Raw genomic sequence first — 23,886 nt, 5'->3', positions numbered from 1 at the left:
AGGTATATATAGGTTTGTCATTTTATTTATAAAAACTGTGGCAAAATCTGATTGTTCCCAGGTTTGAAATGACATATTAAATATATAAAAAACGGGTCACTCACGTATTTTAAGTCGAAAAACGCTCGTCGTCGTCGTTTTAATACGTGAGTGACCCGTTTTTTATATATTTAATATATCTGTGTCTCACGGAAGTTTTGTTAGGTTTGAAATGAAATTATTTTGGGGCAAGAAAGACAATTGTGTACAGCATAAATATAGAAAAATTTTCAATATTATTTAGAGGCCATAAAATCTATTACGACCCTTATTGACTTAGCAATATACGAACTTCCACTGCTCAGTTGCAGTGGTGGCCTCCTCCCTAAGCGGCCGTACCCGGGCCAGATTTTTTAGACTTGGATACGGGAAACTCAACCTTAAATGTTTGATATTTCTGTGTACATATTTTCCTTGCAATCGAAGTGAAAAGCAGAGTATATAACTCGGTGAATGCCAATTTTATCCTCGACCTATATCGGCCCGAGAGTACGGATAAAATGGGTTACTTGTTGTATAATATACTATTAAATTCACCGCAAAAGTAAACGTTTAAGGTTTTCTGATAACGTTATATAGCAACAAGGTTGAATAGCTGCGAAGTTGGTGTGCCTATGTAACTGGGACGCCGTATTTTGTATTCGTTCTAGTTTAACCTAGTCCGAGATCCGGAGGCAAATTTGGTTTTTGTATGGGTACTAATCGCGGTTTGATTTTACCATAATTTCGTTTTGAAAATACTTGCAGAGCGTCTCGTTCTAAAAATCTTATTTAATTATATTGGCGCAAGTGAGATGCGAGATGCGACATACTTGAAATGAAATCAAAATCAAATGCTTTTAAAATTGTATTTTTGGATTTTTAGAAAATTTTGAAACACCTCTAAACACCTGAGATACACTAAATCACTCCAAAATGGGACTGAATATACAGGATATATTTAGAGAACAAAATAATATTATGATAATAAGGGTTTATGTAATACTAATTGGACACTTTTAAAAGACTTAAATTTCATCCTATATAAAATGATACCTTTTCTTGTTAGCAATTCAGATGGAACTTGAAATTATCAAAATTTTTTCTTTCTTTTATATTTTGGACATTGTTGATATTGTTATTTTTAGAATTCTACCCATACTTCATAAAACGTTTCACACACTGGATACTTATAATGAACACTAATTACAAAATAGGTAGGTAATACAAATTTCAATCATGAATCTAATTATAATCAGCCTTAATTATAGAGCATGGCGTTATCAATTATTCATTATGCACTCCATAAGCTACTATTTGATGTAATTATCTAAATGGTTTCAATCTGTTATGTAGGCCACAATACCCAAAATAACTTAATTCATAGGAGAGCAATAAAAATGAGACAAGAGCAAATTAAAACTATAAAAATAGGTACATATTTTGTTCTTAGGATCTACATTCAATTTAGGAAGAGGTTTTTATAGTATACCAGATTTTTACAAATTTAATAGGCAAATATTACATCGACCATTTTGTAAACAAAACCCTTACCTCTTCTCGCTAACCCTACATTTAGTAATTTCTAGAAGAAGTCTAGTTATAATAATTTCAATTTTTTACAGATTGCACGAGACGGAATTCCCAGCAATGTTTTTTTGTTAATTATTGAAAGTTTATTTTAAGTTTCTATGTAAAGGTGGCCACTGACGAGCCTTCCAACAGTCCAAATAGCGTGGCTGCAATCCAAAATCGGTCCGTGAATGTCAAAACAAAAACGTACAATGTTTAATATTAGGATGCCGTCCATTTGGATGAATCCATTGTAACGGCATCCATTTGTCAGTGGCCTGCTTTAAAGCAAAGATGCGGTCGTGTCCCGGTCTACTGTACTCGTTCCAGTTCCCCGATTTAAACGACCATTTCCGACGCATGATGCTGTCACAATGGCATCTCTTTACCCGCTGTTTCGTATTTCCTACTGTCTCTTTTTGTATAGACTCGTTTTTGGTCTTGAACACAATTGGTAGAGTGATTTTGCCTTAGTGATAGTGGTGTTTCGGATATATTTTTTTTGTTAGCATTTGTGCTTGATACAGTTTGCTTATTCGCGTCTTCTGTATGTATCGTCACTAAATTGACTTCTACATTTTGTAGAAATAATTGTGAAAGGTGCAAGGGGGCAATTAAGATTGCGGGATAAATTAAAGTAATGGAAATATTTTCCATGTTTTACATTATTAACTAGAGTTCCATATAAACTACTATAGAGTGTGTCCAGATAGCGAAAAATATATCGACGCTGGAAAGGAGAAATTGGATAAGCGACACGCAACTAACTTTACGGGGGAGCCAAAAAACTGCAATACTTTCTAAAAAAAAATCATTAAAATTCCTAATGATGACGAATTTCCTAAATGAGAAATTTTATATGGTTATAGTGATGTATTCTACATTATCCTATTATTATTTTACCTTCAAATGAGTTATTTAAGAATTCAGTGTCGCTTAAGCAAAATGGATAAAAATAAATTTAGGTAAATTTATCTTACCGACATGTTTCACAAGAAATTAGTCAGGTAAAAAACTCCAAGCTTAATTTGTTGTCAGAATTGATCGAGTAAAAACTGTCTTATTGCAAAGTATGCTTATTTTATAGTCAAGCAAAAAAGTATATACGTAAATTTTGACAAAAAACAATTCAAGATAAATTATCTAATCATTTTTAAGGAGCAATTTCAAACTCGTAAGCTGCTTTGCGACACATTCAACATCTACATTCTAAGAGTTTTATAGTTAGGTATTCTACTACAAGGAAATGATTGTCATACCTACGCATATAAAAAACACCCTTGAAGGAATTTGTATAGCTTTATTTCAAATAAGAAGTTATGTAACGAGTCTTAAGTTACCAAGTGTACCATTTCTATTTGAGATCAAAATTGCTTAAAAAGGGTCAACTTAATTACGAGGTACTTACCGGTAAGAATGAGAAATTTATATTTGAAACCAAAATGGAAAAAAATATTATCTCGTCTTTTCATACCTTAAAATCCTTAGATTAACATAATTTAACTTAATTTTATCTATTTATTTCCCTTACTTGGCATTTTCTGATATTATGATAAATACCAACAAAAAGAAAGTACTTAAGTAAACAAATTTACTAGGTAAACTTCCAACAAATTTCAGGTAAAATGGAATAAGCGACAAAATTTTTGTATCTGAAATTAGGTAAATGATGATAAACGCCAATAGTTCACATTTGACAGTTCAGTAAATTTATCCATATGACATTAAAACCTATTATTCGGTCAGGTAAAAATAGTTAACCGACAGTGAAAGGTCAGTTGTCATAAGGCAAAATTATCCAAGTTAAGGTTAAGCTGAACTGGCAAATAAGTAAAACAATCTAAGGTTGATTACATCGAATAACTTTTCATCTAATCTCCACTTTTCGATTTTTTTTTGAAAACTAAGTCGTTTAGTAACTTAAATGTACCAGTGATTCTCCAAATCACCGACTGGATAAGCGACATTAAAGTCGTCGGATGGGTACGAAACCTAGTCCATTCGATGCAGAAAAATCTGGCGATTCCATGTATATAACTCAATATCTCTGAAAATGTCGCTTATCCAATTTCTCCTTTCCAGCGTCGATAGGTTGTGTGTGTGTTGTGTTTGACTCTAGTTAATAATGTAAAACATGGAAGATATTTCGATTAAGTAGTTTAAATTATCCCGCAGTTTCAATGACCTCCCTGCACCTAATACATTTCCCCCCTATTTTAATCAATAGTTCTCATGATTCTGATAAAGTACTAAGTTTTTCGAAAAAAAAAAGTAATTTTTTTTAGGGATTTTAGAAAAATCTGACAACTTCTCGTGATAGGTAAGCGAAGAGTTATTTTTGCCTGTGATTTAGCAAAATCTAACAAACCTTAACTAGAAATACCTGACTTTAAGTTGCAATTTGCTTTTTTAGGCCAAGAAAGGTACGCTCGGCTAGTATGGCGGAATGGAAATAATTAGTAATAGCTGAAATTTTCGGTGTATGGGACAGATAATAAATCTAGTGATTACGTCGACACATAATCCAAATAAATATATTACATTTAGGTATTTAAAAAAATGTAAAAATATACAATAATAGGCCAATTATATAGGGCTATTATACTGACACACACCCAATTTGATAGCAGAAAAAGACGCGAAATTAAAATTTTCTTAGGGAAATCAAATCTTCGCGCCTATAAGTTTAAACTTTAGGTTTCAATAGCGGTCATTTAAGTACCACCCCTCACCACTAAAATGTAATTATCAAAAACGACAGTTGCTAATGTTCCCTAAAGTAAGCATTTCTAGTTAATGCTGCAATACAGTGGTACCGGGCACCTTGCGACGCAAGGCCGAGCAGGAATCGCAAACCTTAAAATATTTGCACTAATTAATTGAGTTAGGATTTTGTTAGTACTCTTTAATTGAATAGCAAAAAATATAAGTTATGCATTAGAAATACCGTTTTTATTCGATTTTTAATTAAGTAATTATTGTTAAACTTATTTTTACCGTGTGGTGTCGGTTAAAATTTCACTAGTAACATCATTTGGCGACTAGGGCAATAAAAGTCGACACCACAACCAACAAATTAACAAACAACAATAACCAACAAATTAACAAACAACAAAAATTTGCAGTAATATTCCAAAACTCGACTGAACGCAAGCGCACCGAACCGTGTCGCTCCCCTGACGCGACTCAGTGTCATAAAACGTAAGGCCGTGGTATTAACGACAGGGGATAGCTGAGCGGCGAGCGGTGACTGCAGGCGGCAATAAGGTGTTCAGTTAATGTTTTTATAATTTGAAATGACTTCGTTTCCATGTAGAAATAACCAAACAGACTTTAGAAGCATTTAATATTTTATTTGTGGCCGTATAAATTATGTTTTATTGGTAAATTAACTACAATTATTCATATTTGTGGATAAAACAATATACATACTATAATTAATACTAAATTAACATTAAATAAATACATTATTTATGACATAAAAATACATTGCGCGTATTTAACTACTTAGCACTGTTTAATTACGATACTTGCAAGCAAGTAGTAAAGTATATGGCTCCATCCTATCCTGTACCACGATATACAAGCGATAACATTTTTGCGACAGTTTTGTATAGATAATGGATTTGTCGCTAGAAAATTACGATATCGAGATAAAAGTCAGGTCTCTGAGCGCTATTGAAACCTAACGCTATACATGTTTTAAATTTGCCGCGCTTTTTCTAGTCAAGCTGAATGTGTTTCACTATAGAATAGTAATCGAATTGGTTCAGATTTAACGTTTAATGCATATAAATAACATAATTAGTAAATAACATAATTAGTAAATAACATAGTTTTGGACTAAGTACATTATACATACCTACATGACATCAGGCTATGGTTTGGCGCACCGTGGCCCTGAACGGCGCGGTAATGTGTTACGGCTGTTAAGTGAAGTCCAGACGGGATGATCAAATCGACCGATTTGATCAGAAATGAAATTGGGGTCAATCTCCAAATTAAGCAACAATTAAACAACTGTTCCGATATTTGGAACCTCAGAATAATATACCCGGCCGGATACCGGATAGTAACTTTGCTTGATTTCAGAGTAAACAAATTGGATTTAAGAAACAGTCACGGTCATATTGTACATTACTCGTTTATTATTTCAAAACAATTTAAACATCCACTCACTTGCACGCGTAGGTACCTACTCATTTCGAACATAGAAATGAGTCCGCGCCAATGTTCACCACGAAACAGGTTAAAACCTGCACAATGCGCACCTAAAAACCGAAATGTAGGTATTGTTAAATTTAGTTTGTAGTTAATTAGTTTTTTGGTGTAAGTGTATGAACCAAGGTCTGAAATAAATGATTTTTTATTTTTTTTATTGTTCCGCCGGCCGAAGATTCGGCGGTCGGATACCGAATATTTGGCCGACGGTCGGGCCGAATATCCGGTATCCGACCAAACAACTATCCATTGCATTTCTAATTGAGAGTGGCAACACTATCGTAGGTCGTATTGCCCTTTTCTAGCATATACGTCCCTCGCTCCTACACTCCCACCACACAGGCAGGTTGCTTTGTCAGTTATACAAGGCAAATTTTCAAGTCATTGGCATGCTGTTTTTCCATCTGGAAGGTCGTGAAGCTAAACTGCTGGTGAGTTTTTGAATTTGTACCTCAGTTTAGCTGACTATATTGAAATAGTTATTTATTTTACAAGGGGGCAAAGTTGTTGTTTAACCGCTCGTGCTAATATTGATACTTGAGCAAGTAAAACTTTCGAAACATGGAATCTTGAGCGTTGCGAGGGTTTCAAAGCACGAGGGTTAAACAAAATTTGCCCCAAGTGAAACACAAAATGTTTCACCACACCAACCCGAAGCAAATATTAAATGTAAAAATATCATACAAAATCAAATACAAATGAATTATATTAAATATTTATGATTTAAAAGTCAATTCTACCAGCAAACATAAGAAAACAACTCAAAATTTGCATTTGATTCCTTTGCCTCATTTGTGAATAAAATGAAACTTTGCTCTCAGTCTTTGAAGTGCAAAGTAAGCCTTTCCGAGCTGGTGTGAAATAAATAATTAAATTTTTCACGCCACTGTTCGGAAATGTGGCAATAGATGGTCTAAAACCAAGCTGGAAAGTAGGCAATAGCTGTAGCACTTGAACCACCACTACTACACTCGCGTGCAAAAGTAATGCATCACTTTGCATTTTTTCGTCCGCACCCAATATCTTTGTAATTCTATACCCGATTCTGAAAATTTTGGTATCAACTGAAAGCTTATAATGTAACGCATTAGAAAAATGGTAAATTCAATGAAATTTCGAATCTGAAGACTATAAAAAATCATAAAACTGAAAGTAGTCGCATAATGCTCCAAAAATAAATCCGGAAACTTGAGAATAAAAGTCATTTTTTTAATACAATATCGTTTATTATTATTAAATTAATACTTGGTATTGCCACCTACAGGCCTCCTTTCACAAACCAAGTGGTTTTTCATAGACGTAATTAATTTTCTAATGTGATCATGAGGAATAGCGTCCCACTCCTCCAGCAAGGCTCCCTTCAACTCCTCAACATTGACCAGGGCAGGATTCCGCTTTCGAACCCTCCTTTTTAGGTAGTCCCACACGTGTTCAATGGGGTTAAGGTCCGGGCTCATCGCTGGCCAGTCCATTGTGTCGATGCCCACTTCGAGAAGGTAGGCTGCGGTGGCCCTAGCGGTATGACACGGGACATTATCCTGCATTAGGATGAACCCCTCATCAAAAATACCGGCATAAGGAACAACATGTTCCTCCAGGATATCAGTGATGTACTTGGCAGCGGTCAATCCACTGTCACGGCCCCCGCCAGGCACGAAAACCAGTTCTGTCCGCCCGTCGTAGGAAATGTCGCCCCAGAACATTACGGATCCACCGCCATAGGCGACCCTTTCGGAGAAGAAACATTGAGCGAACTGTTCTTCTGGCCTTCTGTAGACTCTTCCTTTTCGGTCACATCCATTCAAACACATTCTGCACTCTTTCAAGAAGAGAACTGGGGTTCATTGCTCAATGGTCCAGTCCTTGTGATTTTCAGTAAACTCTCTTTAGGCTGTACGGTGTCGCGCCAGCAATCTGGGCACCGCTGCGGGCCTCCTGGGTGTCAAGTTCGCTTTCTTAAGTCTTCTTCTTATTGTCTACTCACTGGCAGCCACTCCTCGTACCTCACGCAGACGCTGCTGGATGGCAATGCTGGTCTGGTGTCGATCTCGGAGAGATGTTGTGACAAAGAAGCGGTCGTCCCTCTCTGATGTACACTCTCTGCGGCCGCTTCTTGGTCTTGAAGTAAAGGATCCAGTCCCCTGGAACCTCTGGTAAACTCTGCAAACTGCAGATTGGCTTAAATTCAGCTCGGCAGCTACTGAACGTTGGCTACGCCCCGCTTGCAGGAGCTGGATGATTTGGCGGACTTCAGCTTCAGTGGTTTCCATTTTTCCAGGTCTTTTTCACGGGAAAATACGCGGAGATATGTAACGATCGACTTCTGATAAGTGACTGATAACAACCCCTTCTCTACCCCCGTTTTATAAGGGTCAAGGGTAACGCAACTCGTGCGCGTGATAACGTGAAACCGCTCACAAATCGGGAAAATGCCGATAATTTGAAAAATACTGGGCCGATTTCCATGTTTTTTTACTTTTCGTAAAGCTAAAACTTCAAGGAACATGATTACATTAAAATAATTTAGAGAAATTAACCAGTTTACAAATATATTGGATGCGGACGAAAAAATGCAAAGTGATGCAATACTTTTGCACGCGAGTGTACAATGTTTCATTATTATCATCATCTGTCATCGGTGACAGTTCGCTACAGCAATGAGTATAATTTAAAACATAAAAATCAATAAAAGGTCTTTTTTGGCGCAACCTTTTCCTTCAAAAATAAATTTAGGTTATTTATAGGACCAATTTCTTGTTTAAAAAAAAACGAAATGTCAAACTATTCATTCATTCAGTCAGTTCATTCGATTCACGCTTAAGGCGTTTTTTACTTTTGTAGCTGTTTGTGGTTTTTTTAGCAAAAACGCTTCTAAGTTTAGAGTCCGTTTGAAGCAAACAACATAAAAACGCCTCTTAAATGTGATAAAAAAGAAAAAAGGCGGGATCGGAAAATTCTCACTGAATTGGATAGTACTATAAAATATAAGAAACACGTATCTACGCTCGCTATAAAAATGAGTTCTTCTAGTGAAGAAAATGATATTCTTACGCTGACGCCTACCGAAATTCAAGAGACAGCACAGGCAGTGGCTAGTAATTTGCTACCAGAGAAATCGCGGGCTAGTACTTATAGTTATCCAAATGTTTCCTTATTTCCTCGCAGTAGTCGTGAAAAGCACTATGTAATGCCTCGGCCGGAAACGCTAAAGATGGAGTCGTATTATTCGAGGGCCTCCACCAACGTGTCGGCCCTCAAACTCACTCGTCCATCTTTTAGCGGTTTTCCGTCCTCTCCCACAATGTACTATAGTTGTCCGTTAAATTATCTAGCAAATAAAAACGATCCGGAATAGTGATGTGAAAGTGCAAGAGGATATTAGAAAGAGAGATGCCTAAGAGTAGCATACCATAATGAATACATGTGTCTTAGCTGTATATTGTATTGTTATAAATAATGTTAAAAATGCTTTATGTTGTTAATGTGTTCCAAATTGTGCTGCTTTGGCATTAGCTGTAAGGTGCAATTTGTTATTTGAATTAATAAATAAATACAATAAATGTTAATTTTACAAAATGTACCTATCAAATTGTATACTTTATTAAATATCTCTCTCCTCACAGGTGTTACAATAAAGGGTGTACGTACTACATTATTAATTAAACACTTATAATATAATTATATTACATACACATAATAAGTATATTTTAGGATATGTATAATCACATTGGTTTGGCGTCTTCCCACCACCAGGCGATAACAAACATGTTTCAATATTATTCTTAGGTTCCGAATATCGGTACAGCTGTTTAATGACAGCATTTACACAAAAATAAAACGCTAATTAAATAACTTATCATATTCGGAACTACAGATGCAACGGATAGTTGTTTGGCCGCATACAGGATACGGGAGGTACGGCCTGACCATAGGCCGAATATTCAGTATTCAGCCGCCGAATATTCGGCCGGCGGAAATATTCAGGTTTTTCAGGTGCGCATTGTGGAAGTTTTGGCCTGTTTCGTAATGAACTTTCGCGCGGTATATAGGTCTATCACTAGGTACGAAATTAGTGCGCGAGCTAGTGAATGGAACGTTTAAATTGTTTTAAAATAATAATCGAGTACGATTATATTCCGATATCAAGCATAGTTATTTAGTACCCTTATTTTAGTATCCGGTATCCGTCCGGATATTAAAATAAGGGCGAGATAGGATACCGGATAGTAACCGAATATTCGGTGCATCTCTATTCGGAACCTAAAGTTTTAATCCTGCATGGTGCAAATATGTATAATATTGAGACAATGACTTGAAAATTTGTCTTGTATAACTGACAAAGCAACCTGCCTGTGTGGTAGGAGTGTGGGGTAGAGAGGGAAGTATATGCTAGAAAAAGACAATACGACCTAGGGGCTGTCCATACATGACGTCATCTATTTTTGACGATTTTTGTCGCCCCCCCCCCCCCCATAAAATCATCAAAAAATCATGCTTCGAATGACACCGTTTCCACCTGCGTCATGCTACCATCATCCGATGTCCAGACCCCCCCCCCCCCCCAAATTTGAAATGACTTAAATTTATGAATAGCCCCCTACGACAGTGTTGCCACTCTCAATATTATTTATTCGTAGGTTCCGAATATGGTAAGTTATTTAATTAGCGTTTTATTTTTGTGTAAAACGCTGTCATTTTAAAGCCGTACTTTTCGCCTTATTGCAAAGGAGTAAGGTGCAAAAGTGTAAACATATATTTCACGTCGACTCTTATTATACTATGTTATACTTATTATGGAACTTACTATGTTATACTTATTATGGAACGTAAACTATGAATTGAAAGAGCACGAAATAGTCAATATAATACGTTTGTTGAAAAAAAAAGTCTACAGACGCTTAGGCGCGAAGGGTTATTGTCTCATAGAAAATTTGAATTTCGCGCCTTTTTCTACTGACAAAGTTGTTGGATAGACGTTAATATCAAATTAAAGAGTGGGCCTACACACTTCGCTGTGACAGAATGTGAAAGTGTCACCAAAACTGTCAAATGACTACGATAATAAGTATTCCTTTTATAATGCCACTCCACACTATGCCATTCTGAAATTAAATAAGAACGATAGATAGTCATGCGCAATTTTTATTTTTGTAGTGGGTCATAATTGACGTATATAATTACGAATATAATTTGAACATCAACCAATAATATTGGATATGATATCAGTTATTTTTAATCAGCTATCATTCACGCGCGCGTTCATTTTGCTCAGACTTGGCCGCACAAATATTTGGTGCGAGCGAGACGCCCGCGCACGTTCGAATTGGCCTGTCACTTGTAGCAACTTGTAGGTAAGTACATACTTACCTACATACTATCCACGCGTCCTTGGCACGAACTCCCGCCACCGCCCGCATTGAAACTGTCCCCGCGCGCCGCAAGGAAATGTAATCCTTAGCATTAGCGCAAAGAGTTCAAATTTGGTAGTTTCATTTAGCGAATTTGATAAAATGCACATATTTATTACATTGACCATATTTTTGTGTGATTATGTATTGAATATCACTTTGAACGTTATCAGAACAAAGTCTGCAAGAAATTATATCTATAACCATTTTTTCTAGCATGTTTAAGGCGTAAATATATATACAAGTGTTACAAATCATATTGATGTCGGATTCTCGGATAAATAGCTTAATGAGGTAGTTTTATGGTAATTCAATCAAAGACCTAATTATTACTTTTTTTTTATATCAAGTTACGACGTATATCCGTGAGGCCCCGCCATTTATTGAATTAGTTATTTTCCGTGTTAATATTTTGACTGATTCCATTGTCGACTCATTATAAATATTATTTTCGTCACGTTTACGAACTAAAAATACTATTACTATTTTTAACAAACAAGAACGGCTCTTTTTTTTAACTATTTTTTTTTACCTACTTCCGGACAGAAAGTTTTTTGGATTCGAAAATAAAGTATCTTAAAATGATCTAAAGAACAGGAATAAAAAAAAAATTGCCTATTACTAATTAATGTTTAACGTAAGCGTATCTTTACTGGAGTATTTCACGTAGAACGGGTTCATGATCTAATTCTAGAACGCTTGTTTTGCTCGAGGCGGCTTTTAGACGGTATATTTTTACACTAAACAGGCGCTACTGTAATTTTGCTTGCCTAATTTTTAGCACAAAATGCTTTTCTGTTTTACATATAAAATTCATGAAAATCTTTAGTCTATTGTGACAACATGGTAAACTATTGCTAATATTTTTTTCGTTGTGTAGATACAAGTAACTATATTGACTTTATTGACTAAAAATAATAATTTCAGTTTACAATGGGTATCAACTTTTAAATTAGTTTTAACGAAATTATAAAAGGACAAAAGATATGGCATTCGCACGGATTTTTACCAGACTACGTTAAAGCAAACGGAGGGTTATGATTTTAGTCTTACCCCACCTTATATTACAAAAAAAAAACAATGGGTTGCACTCCGGGAGTGCCGACAGAAGTGAAAACTCAATGACTAGTCCAAAATGTCTGCAGCACTATGTATAATTGATCCATCCTCTTTTCTATTGAAAAACTTTAGTTCCGAAATTGCTGGTCAGTGAGTTTATTTAAAATTCGAAATTCAAATTTGTAGCGTTAATTGTTTAAAATTCGAATAGAAATTGTCAAGTTACCTTGCAGACCTCGCATCTAAATATATTTGGTCATGATATTTTGAGCTTTATTCACCAGTACTAGAGTTCATTTTATTTCCGATTTCATCAAGATGTAGCTTTATTGAATTATATTTGAGTGATATAAAGTTAGAATGTAACTGTGAGATCCTCGTATTTCAACCCGTACAAGATTAGAACCTTTTTCATGTAATGTCATTGAGTTTTTCTTTATTGATTTAAATGCCATTTATATGAGTATTATGAGTGGCCATCTAAACGTTACGGCCACGTGATCGCTGTCTCGAGTTTATAATTTTTTCTCCACCTCAAAAAGTGCCCAGCGCCGCTAAAGAAGTTTTCACTTCAAAAATCTATTAAGTATCTCTAATTTGATGGAACTTATATGTTACTATCGCAGACAACTGCGCCATAAGTAAAATGTCACGACTATACTCGTAATTGCTAGCAATTTGAGCTCAGCAATTATGTCATATGACATTCGCGGTGACCCGAAGCATAATGGTTGTACCACACTTGCTCGAATACCCGCCGTCACGTCAACTCATACTTCTCGCCACAGAAGAAATAATAGTACTACCGTACAGAAAGGACACTTCCTACAAACCCGAAGTTTCACAGCGATTCAGGGACGAATCGTGCTATCCCATTCTAATATATAGCACTATCCCTTTCGGCTATTTAGGGTTGTCAAAATTCAAGTGATTATCTTATCTGTGATCGTGCACGCACAAGGAAGTTAAGTGGTGCCAACCCTAATAATTGCTCGGAGCAATGCTGAGCCGAACGGAGCCGAGTTCGACCGAAGTCAGGAGTGTCTCCCCACTGTTCTCGCGTCGAATAATGGTCCCTATAACAGTTCGTTTTTATGGAGCAGCTTTGATGTAAAATGTTTGTAGATATTTATTGGACGTTTAGCACATGCATTTATTTTATATTCTTCTTCGTCGTTATCCTCACAGCTGAGGGTCGTGACCACCATAAGTAGCTCTATCTATAAGAAGTCTCCAGGCTGCTCTGTTCTGAGCCTGATGAAGTGCGGACTGTGTGCCACTATTAATTGCCTCCAGGAGAGGATCCGTCCAGCGAGTTGGAGCTCTGCCTCTACTTCTTGTTCCCTCAACACGGCCAATCATTATGATTTTCTCGAGGTTGTGTGATTCTCGTCTCGCCACGTGTCCAAAGAAAGAAAGAGCTCTCCGCAAGCAGACTACAGAGAGAGTGAGGACTTTTAGTTGGCTTCGGATTGAAGCATTGGTGCGGCGTTCAGTCCACGACACTCCCAGCTTTTTACGCCAGCACCACATCTCGAATGCGTCAATCCTATCCCTTAGCCTAGCTTTCAGCGTCCATGTTTCGGAGGCGTATAGGAAGATAGAGAATATGAGTGTACGCATTAGTTTAATTTTTGTACTGCGGTAGATGTTGCGATTCCTCCATATCTTCTCTAGGCGCGTTACTGCCGCCTTTGCAATCTGAGCTCGACGTACCACTTCTCTCTCGCAGTCTCCATCATTACGAATCAAAGATCCCAAGTAAACAAACTGTTCTACAGACTCTAGTTCGCGCAACTCGAACGTTCTCTGGGATTTTCCCGCTCGGTGGACAAACATCAGTTTGGTTTTGTTCCGGTTTATCCTTAATCCGTACTCCACACTAACGGACTCCAACTTTTCCAGCAGTTCCGCTATCTCACTTTCGTTTGCGCCAATGATAGTGGTGTCATCAGCAAACCGCAAGTTGTTGATAAGGTGACCACCGACTCGGATACCACCCTTCCAACCTTCCAACACTCTTCGCATTATGTGCTCGCCGATGAGGTTGAATAACTGCGGGGAGAGGATGCAACCTTGTCATACGCCACGTTCGGTTTTAAAAGAATGAGACAACGTATCATCAAGTCTGACTTTCGATTGTCCGTCAGCATAGAGGTTTTGCACTAAAAAGGTCAGGTGTTCCGGTACTCCCAAATTCGACATGATTTTAAACATAACAGCCCAACTGATACAGTCAAACGCTTTAGCATAGTCAATAAAACAGAGAGCCATTGGGATGTTAAATTCGCGTGCTTTCTGTATCAGTTGCCTCATATTCAAAATTTGCTCCCGAGTTCCTCTATTCTTCACGAATCCAGCCTGCTCCCTAGCTATTTGTCCGCTTATATAGCATTCCAGTCTTCGGTTTATAATATATAGCAGAACTTTAGCCGCGTGCGAGATGAGGGAGATGGTGCGATAGTTCTCACACTTACGTGTGGAGCCTTTTTTGTGCAAAGGAACAATAATGGATTCTGTCCAGTCATCAGGCCACTGCCCAGTCCTCCATACCTTATTACATATACTGTGAAGGATTTTATTGCCTTCTGGGCCTAGATTCCTCATCAGCTGTGCAGTGATTCCGTCGCCTCCGCTAGCTTTCCTTTTGAGCTTGTTAATCGCAGCTTCCACTTCGTGCAGTAGAATGTCGGGCTCTCTCTCTTTGAAATCCATCCTTTGCACTGAAGTTGTGTCTTCATTTACACTATAAAGTTGTTGACAGTAATTTCTCCATCCTTCCAGTACCTGTTGCTGGTCTATTATAGCTCTTCCTTTGTGGTCGTCAATTGTCCAACAACACAACTTCCTCTCTCTTGTAAGGAGTTTTATCTTCTGGAACATATCCCTTGAGTGGTTTGTTTTGTTGGTCCTCTCTATCTCCTCACATATGGAATCAATTTGAGCATTCCTGTCTCTTCTGCAAAGGCATTGCACTTGGGTGTTAAGCTCGAAGTACCGTTGTCTTTCGCTTTCAGTGTCAAGACCACGTTCTCTCAGGGCTCTTCTTTCAGTAACGGCCGCCCAGGTTTCCTCATGCATCCATTCTGCTCTCGGCTCAGCCTGTCGTGTGCTCTTATTGACCGTTAGTGCGCAGTCCTTAACCACATTTTTTAGCCGTTCCCACGTCGTATTAGAAGATTCCCAGGGGTCGTGGTCTATTTGTGTCAGTCTCTGTTGTAGGAGATCCTCGAACGGTAATTCATCTCCTTCGCGCAATCGGAGGGTTCTATCCGGCTTTGCCTTCCTGACAACTTTAAGCCGTGTTTTAAATTGCGCAACGAGCAACTGATGGTCACTTCCGCAATCAGCTCCTGGACGCGTTTTTGTTGATATTATTGATGACTTCCACCTCTTCCCGGTCATGATGTAATCAATTTGGTTCTTATGTCCCTTAGAGCCATGTCCAGAGCCTACGTGGATGTTGCTGGAAATAAGAGTTCATAATGCTCAATCCGCTCCCTGCACAGAATTCAAGCAAAACTTGGCCCCGCAAATTCCGTGCTCCCAGGCCGAATTTTCCGACAACCTCACGCAGATCATTGTCATCATGCGTCGTACCAATCTTAGCATTGAGGTCGCCGAGGATTATGGCTGGGTTATTGCTAGGGATTTCCCGGTAGGCATTTCCGAGTTCGCTGTAGAACTGCTCGATTACATCTTGCAGTTATTTTATATACAATACAGTTATTTTATATACAATACAGTAAAAACATAGTTCTTCAATTATTTTTTAAAGCCTAACCAAAAGAGATATGAACTGTCGTAGGGACCATCATTTTCATTCAAATATTTGTTCCTGAGTAGGGCTCATTTAGAGGGCGCGCAAACTTGCATGCGATTTTAGTTACATTGCGGACCATTGAGGTTACATCAATTCAGCCTACCGATCAAATAATGCAATGTAATTAAACTTGCATGCGAGTTCTCGCACCATCTAAATGACGCCTATGGATGTTTTCTGTGTATATTATTATAAGTATTTATAAATACCTATATTATGCTGCTTTCATGTTTCGAAATATTGTGCACGACTGAAGAAGTGAAGAGGTACGGCAAGATACCCGAACCGAAATCCAACTTATTCTGCCGTATTCGAACTTCAAGATATTCACAAGAGACGACACGTACTAGATCCATTCTAGATACGTTATAGTTTAGATATCAACTAGTTCTCTTTTGAAGCGCAATTCGGGCAACCAATGTCACTTCTACGTTAGATAGAGTAAGATATCTATTAGATGTGAATTGGATCTCTAAGTCATATCCTGTGGAAATCGTTGAACAGTATCTCCAGAATCGCGCAAATGTCAAATTTGACAGGTTAGATCTTAAACATATCGTTATCGTATCTTGGTGATGTCTAAAAGATGTCTAATAGATGTCTATTTCAAAATCCGAATCGGGCCCATTGTCAAAATAACAAAACATAAACGAGTAAGCGTATGTTACTTTATACACTTTAATGCTATCATGGTACATTTTTTGTTAAAGTGTTTTTATTAAACACTCGATAACATAAGTAAAACTAAAATTGCCCTCACGTGCCAAGATAACAAAATGACAAAATGTAAGCTTAAATTGACTTCATGATGCATCTCACCATTGTCAATTGATGAAAGATAAAAAACATCATTAGCTGAGGCAAGTAAATTTGGTTGGCAAACCAATTGTAGGTAATGTACCCCTGGGAGTTGCAAGCACGAGCTATGTTGACCGCTTACCACCAGCTGAGCTGAATGTTTACTTTCCAGCGACACATCACGGAGTTGAGACGTAAATTTTCTATCTAACGTTATTGAACGGCTCGGGTTGTGGTGGCCTAGTTAATAAGTATGCGCCAACCTTTATAAGACGTCTTACGATAAATACTGGTTATTAAGTTGACTTAATCGATAGCCTGTCGCGAGTGTCGCGGTTCTATGTTTCGCTATGTAGCCAATATTATGACTAGACCCCGCTATCTTATCGCACTGACATTGCTTTACCGTAGAGCGCGAATGTCTTTTTTATCGACTACTTATATAAATGTCGATAGTGTATTGTATAACTTAAAGTTATATGTCACAGATAATTTCAAACCGCCGGTTTACATTCGCGTGCGAGCCACGAGCCGAGACACGGGACGCGAGTGTAAGCGGCGGGCTCGTGGCTCGTCTCGCAAGCAATGTCAGTGCGACAAGATAATGGGGTCTAATTATGAGTATTATGACAGGTAGGTTACTTCATTTAGGCCCACTTGCACAATTCCACTAACCCCAGGTTAACCGGTTAAATCTGGAGTTACCATAGTTACCAGTACAATTTAACACTGGGTTGACGGTTAAACCGCTTAACCCCGGGCTAGTGGGATGGTGCAAGTCGGCATTAGGCGTTCAATCTAATACTTAAGAACCTTTCATATACCATTTTTTTGTTTCATTGCTCTCTCAAACAAACGAAATGTATCCCAATTTACTATACAACAAGGTTCAAACTAAAAATAGGAGAATTTAGTACGGTGGGCCTTACGAGGTTCCTTGATTGATACCAAAGTACGTAGGTATTAGTAATATTATAATCAAGTTAAATACAGTATCTGCTAATTAATTCACCAGATCGATATTAATTATATGGTAGTACGCAGTAGGGGAGACCGGGTTAAGATGAGGTTCGGAGGAAGAGGAGGCAGAAATAAGATCAAATTTTTATAAAGTTTATTAACCTTTACAGCTTTATGTTAGGAATGATTAGTATTATTACAAAAAATATTCGTTGGGCCAAAACGGTCGGGGTATAACAGGACACCAACAAAAACAAGACTGAAGTAAAGACGTTAAGAAGACTGTTGAACCAAATACTAAAAAAAGAAAAAAAAAAACTAGTAAGTAAGCTGGAAAGAATAAGAAGCGCAAAGAATGTGAGTTTGATTCATCCCAAGAGGAGGATAAAAACTGACCACGCTTGCATTAGCTGCGAGCACTTGTATTCTCCCACAATACTTGCGCTGAGATTGATAAGGAGGACAAGGATGCGCATACTTGTGAGTGTGCTCTTTTTGCCCCGTCAATTTACCATTTTGCCCAGAGCTATGGGGCAAGATGGGAAAATTATGTTTTTCGTCATTACCGAAAAATAAGTGATTTAGGTAGTAGCACAAGTTGATTATAATAAAGTTAATTTACTGATATTGCTTTATATGTAAAATTAATTTCATAATACAGTTGTTTTTTTTTTCTTAAATGTACACTCATACTCATATTTTATTGATAATAAAAATTAGAGGTCAGGCTTATACATGACTAATCTACATTAAAGGTATTTTCCTTAGATATCCCGTTTTGTCCTAGTCTCCCCTACACGAGTAATGTTAACTAAATAAAAGTATATACGTACAGTAAATAGGTAGGTTCATGGTTTCTTTGCTCATCTAGAATAGTAATTTTGTTAGTTAGGTATCGTAGTATGTTTCAATTACCAAATTCAGTAAAATGATTGACCATAATTTCAACGAAATTGTCTCCTCGTGTACATGTCGTTTAGCTTAATGTTTAAATGTGAAGATAAGGTTTTATTTGCCATTACAATGTTTATTTCTTAGAATATGGTACAAAATTGTCAAATTATAATAACTGCGACATACGGCCCGATTCGGTTTTTGAAATAGACATCTATTAGATATCTTTTAGACAGCACCAAGATACGATAACGATATGTTTAAGATCTAACGTGTCAAATTTGACATTTGCGCGATTCTGCAGATACTCTTGAACGATTTCCACAGGATATGACTTAGAGATCCAATTCACATCTAATAGATATCTTACTCTATCTGACGTAAAAGTGACATTTGTTGCCCGAATTGCGCTGCAAAAGAGAACTAGTTGATATCTAAACTATAAAATATCTAGAATGGATCTAGTATATGTCGTCTCTTGTGAATATCTTGAAGTTCCAATACGGCAGATATTCTGCCTCTTTTGAAGTAGAATTGCTACTTTGGTGCTACAATATACGTAAAACTAAGTCAGAATGAACAAATACCTATAAATATTCGCAATGAGCGAACATTTTAACCGCGAGCGAGCGGACGATCGTAAAGTCGGCATTTGATGAAACATAATTTTCACCTCAGCAGCTCGAACAAGGGTACTTTGCTTCTTAAAAACAGTGAGCAAAATGCGATTTTGCTCACTGAGTGAGACAAAATGACATTCAAGTGACCTTTATAGTCAAATGTCATTTCAACATGCGGGGTCTAATACAAGTTCGATATACTTGGGTTCTATTATCTCTGTCCCTCTAGGTATGTTCTCACTGCTTAGGGTGAAAAATTTTGTGTACTACACGAGATCAAAGTTATTTACATCTCGTGCGCTTTTGAATCCCTTACTACGCTCAAGATTCTTTCGCTTGCACGGGACTCAAAATAAGCACTCGAAGAAATATCAAACTTTGATCTCTTGTTGTACAAATAACTATTTATGAATATTTTGAGACTTTGGCGATCTGAATAAAAGTCATTATGACATTTGACAATTTTAAGAAGGAAACAATTTGAAATTTAGGACATTATAAAGACAATGGCATTATGATTATTTGGGTGCAATGAAACCAAAGCGTTCATTGAATGTGTTAAAATCAGAATATGTTTACGGCTACAACATGCTCGTAGCGCTACGCCGTAGCTTGTAGCAGTATTCTGTAGAGGCTTGGGAACAATACAATCGGCTTGATTTCAACTTTAAGATACGTCAAAATTTGCTTATGGATCGGATGTCAGTGTAAAAAGGGACGTTTTTAGGGTTCCGTACCCAAAGGGTAAAAACGGGACCCTATTACTAAGACTCCGCTGTCCGTCCGTCCGTCCGTCTGTCACCAGTACATCTCATGAACCGTGATAGCTAGGCAGTTGAAAGTTTCACAGATGATGTATTTCTGTTGCCGCTATATACGTAACAACAATATACTAAAAAGTATGGAACCCTCGGTAGGCGAGTCCGACTCGCAGTTGTCCGGTTTTTTTGTTTGAAAAACATCACTTTTGACACTAATCGGATCGACATATTGTTCCATTTTCATTTGAAATAAAATTTATAAATCCTTATTACTAACACATAAGTTAACTGCAGAAACTCAGTAACAACAAGCTTTGAACCCACGACCTACAGTTTATTTTAGAAAGTTGTGTCTCACCGCTTAGCTGTCATTATCCTCACTTAATTTTATTGAGAAAATATTACATAATACCTGGGAGACCGAGCTTGGCTCGGAAAACGTATAATAACTCAAACTGAGCGTTTTCCCACAGATAAGATCTAGCTAGATCGATTTTTCGGCCCCGAAAACCCCCATATACCCATCGAAATCGTTACAGTCGTTTCCCAGATCCCCGAAATATATATATAAATAAATAAATATACAAGAATTGCTCGTTTAAAGGTATTAGATAGATAGATAGACCGAGAAGCCATACCAATTTGCCAAACAATGAAATTGTCGCATTCGCAACCTGTACCGCGCGACCAAAACGTCGTAAGCGCCGTAAAATACATGGCGCTTACACGTTTAGCTTGCGAGACTCACCTATAGTTTGTTGTGAAAACAACATCAACCCATGGCGCTAAATACTGGTTCTGTGTGTCGGTTCTACAGGGTGTTACTGACCATCGGGTTTTAAATCCAGGGCTCGATTCTACTCGCTAAACTGAGCTACTTTTATTATGGCACCAACCCCGAAATCCCGATTTTTTTTTTACTTTCTCATACATTTTGGCTGATCAGATGTCGAAGTTTTCTATGGAAAAGCCAAAAATGTTTCCCCGATTTTAGGGTTGGTCCCATAGTAAAAGTAGCTCAGTATAGCGAGTAAAATCAAGCCCTGGAATTAAAGCCCGATGGTCAGACACATGCTGTATACGTTAGAGTCTGTGCGGAAAGAGAATAGTCGTGGAATGTATGGGGCTCAATTCATTCCACTACTCTTCTCTTTCCGAACAGACTAGTAATAATTCAATGCTTAATTTGTAACATTTATTAATAGAAGCTCACAAGTCTCACAACTAATTATTCCCGTAACACGAAACCCATGAAATGCAATTCCTGTACGAACCAGAGTTAATAACCGGAGTGGCGAAACCTTATAATCGACACTCGTTCCTCTGACAATTTATGTGGTAGTTTCATGCATTTCGAAATGTTCCGCATAGATGAAGTATAAATAACTATGTAATATGAAGCCCCATATATACTCGTATGTGTACTACAGATGTAGTGCATCATTATTGTTTTCTATCGTATTTTCTCGGAATCGTTGATATTTGTCATGCTACTTCAGTCAACCTCAGTACTTTTTTAGGGTTCCGTACCCAAAGGGTAAAACGGGACCCTATTACTAAGACTCCGCTGTCCGTCTGTCCGTCCGTCCGTCCGTCCGTCCGTCTGTCCGTCCGTCTGTCACCAGGCTGTATCTCACGAACCGTGATAGCTAGACAGTTGAAATTTTCACAGATGATGTATTTCTGTTGCCGCTATAACAACAAATACTAAAAACAGAATAAAATAAAGATTTAAGTGGGGCTCCCATACAACAAACGTGATTTTTGACCGAAGTTAAGCAACGTCGGGCAGGGTCAATACTTGGATGGGTGACCGTTTTTTTTGCCATTTTTTGCATTATGGTACGGAACCCTTCGTGCGCGAGTCCGACTCGCACTTGCCCGGTTTTTTGTGTTTTGTGCCGAGACTGACTGAATGGAAAATGGAAAATAATTATGCACTATTTCAATAATCTGTAGTTACTTGTAAGAGTCAGGGAGACATGCCCAGGTAGGTGGCAAAATTTATATAATTGATATTTATATAATTGATATTTATATAATTGATATTTACGACGCCTCTCGCTTGCACAAATATATAATTACATGCGCAGGCAGGTAATATCAAAACAATACACGCTCTTTTTGGGCAGTCGTGTAAAACTGAGATCAAACTGATCGTTTGAATCTTTGTCTTAAAATACTAATAATCTGAATATTTAAAGTCGAATGTCTCCTGATCATCTGTAGTCTATATCTGGAATATCAATTTTTCAATATTAATATCTGCCAATCAGGTAGACAAAATTTATCTTTCATCATGAAAAACTGGCATACCTTCATTCAAGTTATTTCCGATATACGGCCAATTTATTCCATTCCGATTTCATTGTTTTGAGAGCTAGCACCGAAAAAAGGTATACAATTTATTTTATTTTATTTCTTAGGAAAACTTACAGCTTACAAGTTAGGTAATAACATTGAAACAGTAAGCCAATTACAAGTTTCCACAGGTAGATCATTAAGTAAAATCCCTTAGTTATAGTATTTTCCACGTAATTGGGTAAAGTGACAGCTGTCATCTCAATATAAATCGACTTGTCTTTATGCTTATACTTATTGCTAGTCTACTTTGACCTACACCAATAATCAGCCGCCAGGCGCCTGGATCAAGTAATAACGATAGTACAACAAAATCACTAAGGCCCACTTGCACCATCCCACTAACCCGGGGTTAAGCGGTTAAACCGTTAACCCAGTGTCAAATTGTACTGGTAACTATGGTAACTCCAGGTTTAACCGGTTAACCCCGGGTTAGTAACATGGTGCAAGTGGGCTAAAGGGATTTCGTTGCTAGAAAATTGGTTACCATATTCGGGGGTTAGCTCTCCGTCTATTAACCACAATATCTTCAACGATCCGTCATCGTCATGCTAAGTATAAAATAACTCTTGAGAACTGATTCATTTATAAACCTTATTTCTCCGCAATAAGGCATATATTTGAACTTGTATATAAATGTTAATGCAGCAGCACTGCAGTGATAGACTGGATGAGAATAACCGATGAAGTTAGTCGCGGTATGTATTTATAAGTAGGTATGAAAATGAGCCATTGAATAACTATGGAAGTCTGACTTGAGCTCAAAATTAACCCACGGGAATTATGCCACGAGCGACTCAACTAAAAGTATTTAGTTGAGTCGCTCGTGGCATAATATTGTACTGTAAAGGCGGGTAACTTTAACCCAACAGAGGGTAACTTTGGCCCGCATGAAAACCACATGGATAAGAATCTAATAAAACATATAAAATGTAAATAGTTAGCTGAAAACAAGATGACAATATGGCATAATTTCGATGCAATAATATACCCCAAAAAACCGCATTGCTGACGTCGGCGAGAAGACTGCTAGGCTCAAATGGAACTGGGTCGGTCACGTCTGCCGCATGCATCCAGACAGGATGGGCTAGTAGCTACCAAGTGGATGCCAGAAGAAAGGCGCGGACGGAGATGGCGGGACGACCTAGACACCTTTCTCAACAACTGGCCAGAGCAGGCGCTATGTCGGGAGTCGTGGAAGACAAGGGGAGAGACCTTTGCCCAGCAGTGGGACACCATAATAGACTAGCTAAAAAGAAATATACCCCACACCCCACAATACAATATTATTAAGTCTTGTTAAATAATTGTTATAGTTGCATGATATTATTTAAGTTTTATTTTTAATTTTAATTATAATTTATATTCATCTTCTTCAGTCGGTCCCTCAA

General features: G+C 37.6%; 1 protein-coding gene across 2 annotated transcripts in view; it reads right to left on the bottom strand.

Annotated features, from left to right (window-relative positions):
- Nucleotides 1-23,886, bottom strand: part of LOC134796732 (connectin-like) — a 51,270-nt gene that overhangs the window by 10,823 nt on the left and 16,561 nt on the right. The window lies entirely within an intron of this gene.

The sequence above is a fragment of the Cydia splendana genome, chromosome 14 (genome assembly GCF_910591565.1).
Source record: "Cydia splendana chromosome 14, ilCydSple1.2, whole genome shotgun sequence".
NCBI lineage: Eukaryota > Metazoa > Arthropoda > Insecta > Lepidoptera > Tortricidae > Cydia > Cydia splendana.
Note: the sequence above shows the minus strand (reverse complement) of the source record. Positions and strands in the feature narration are given on the sequence as shown.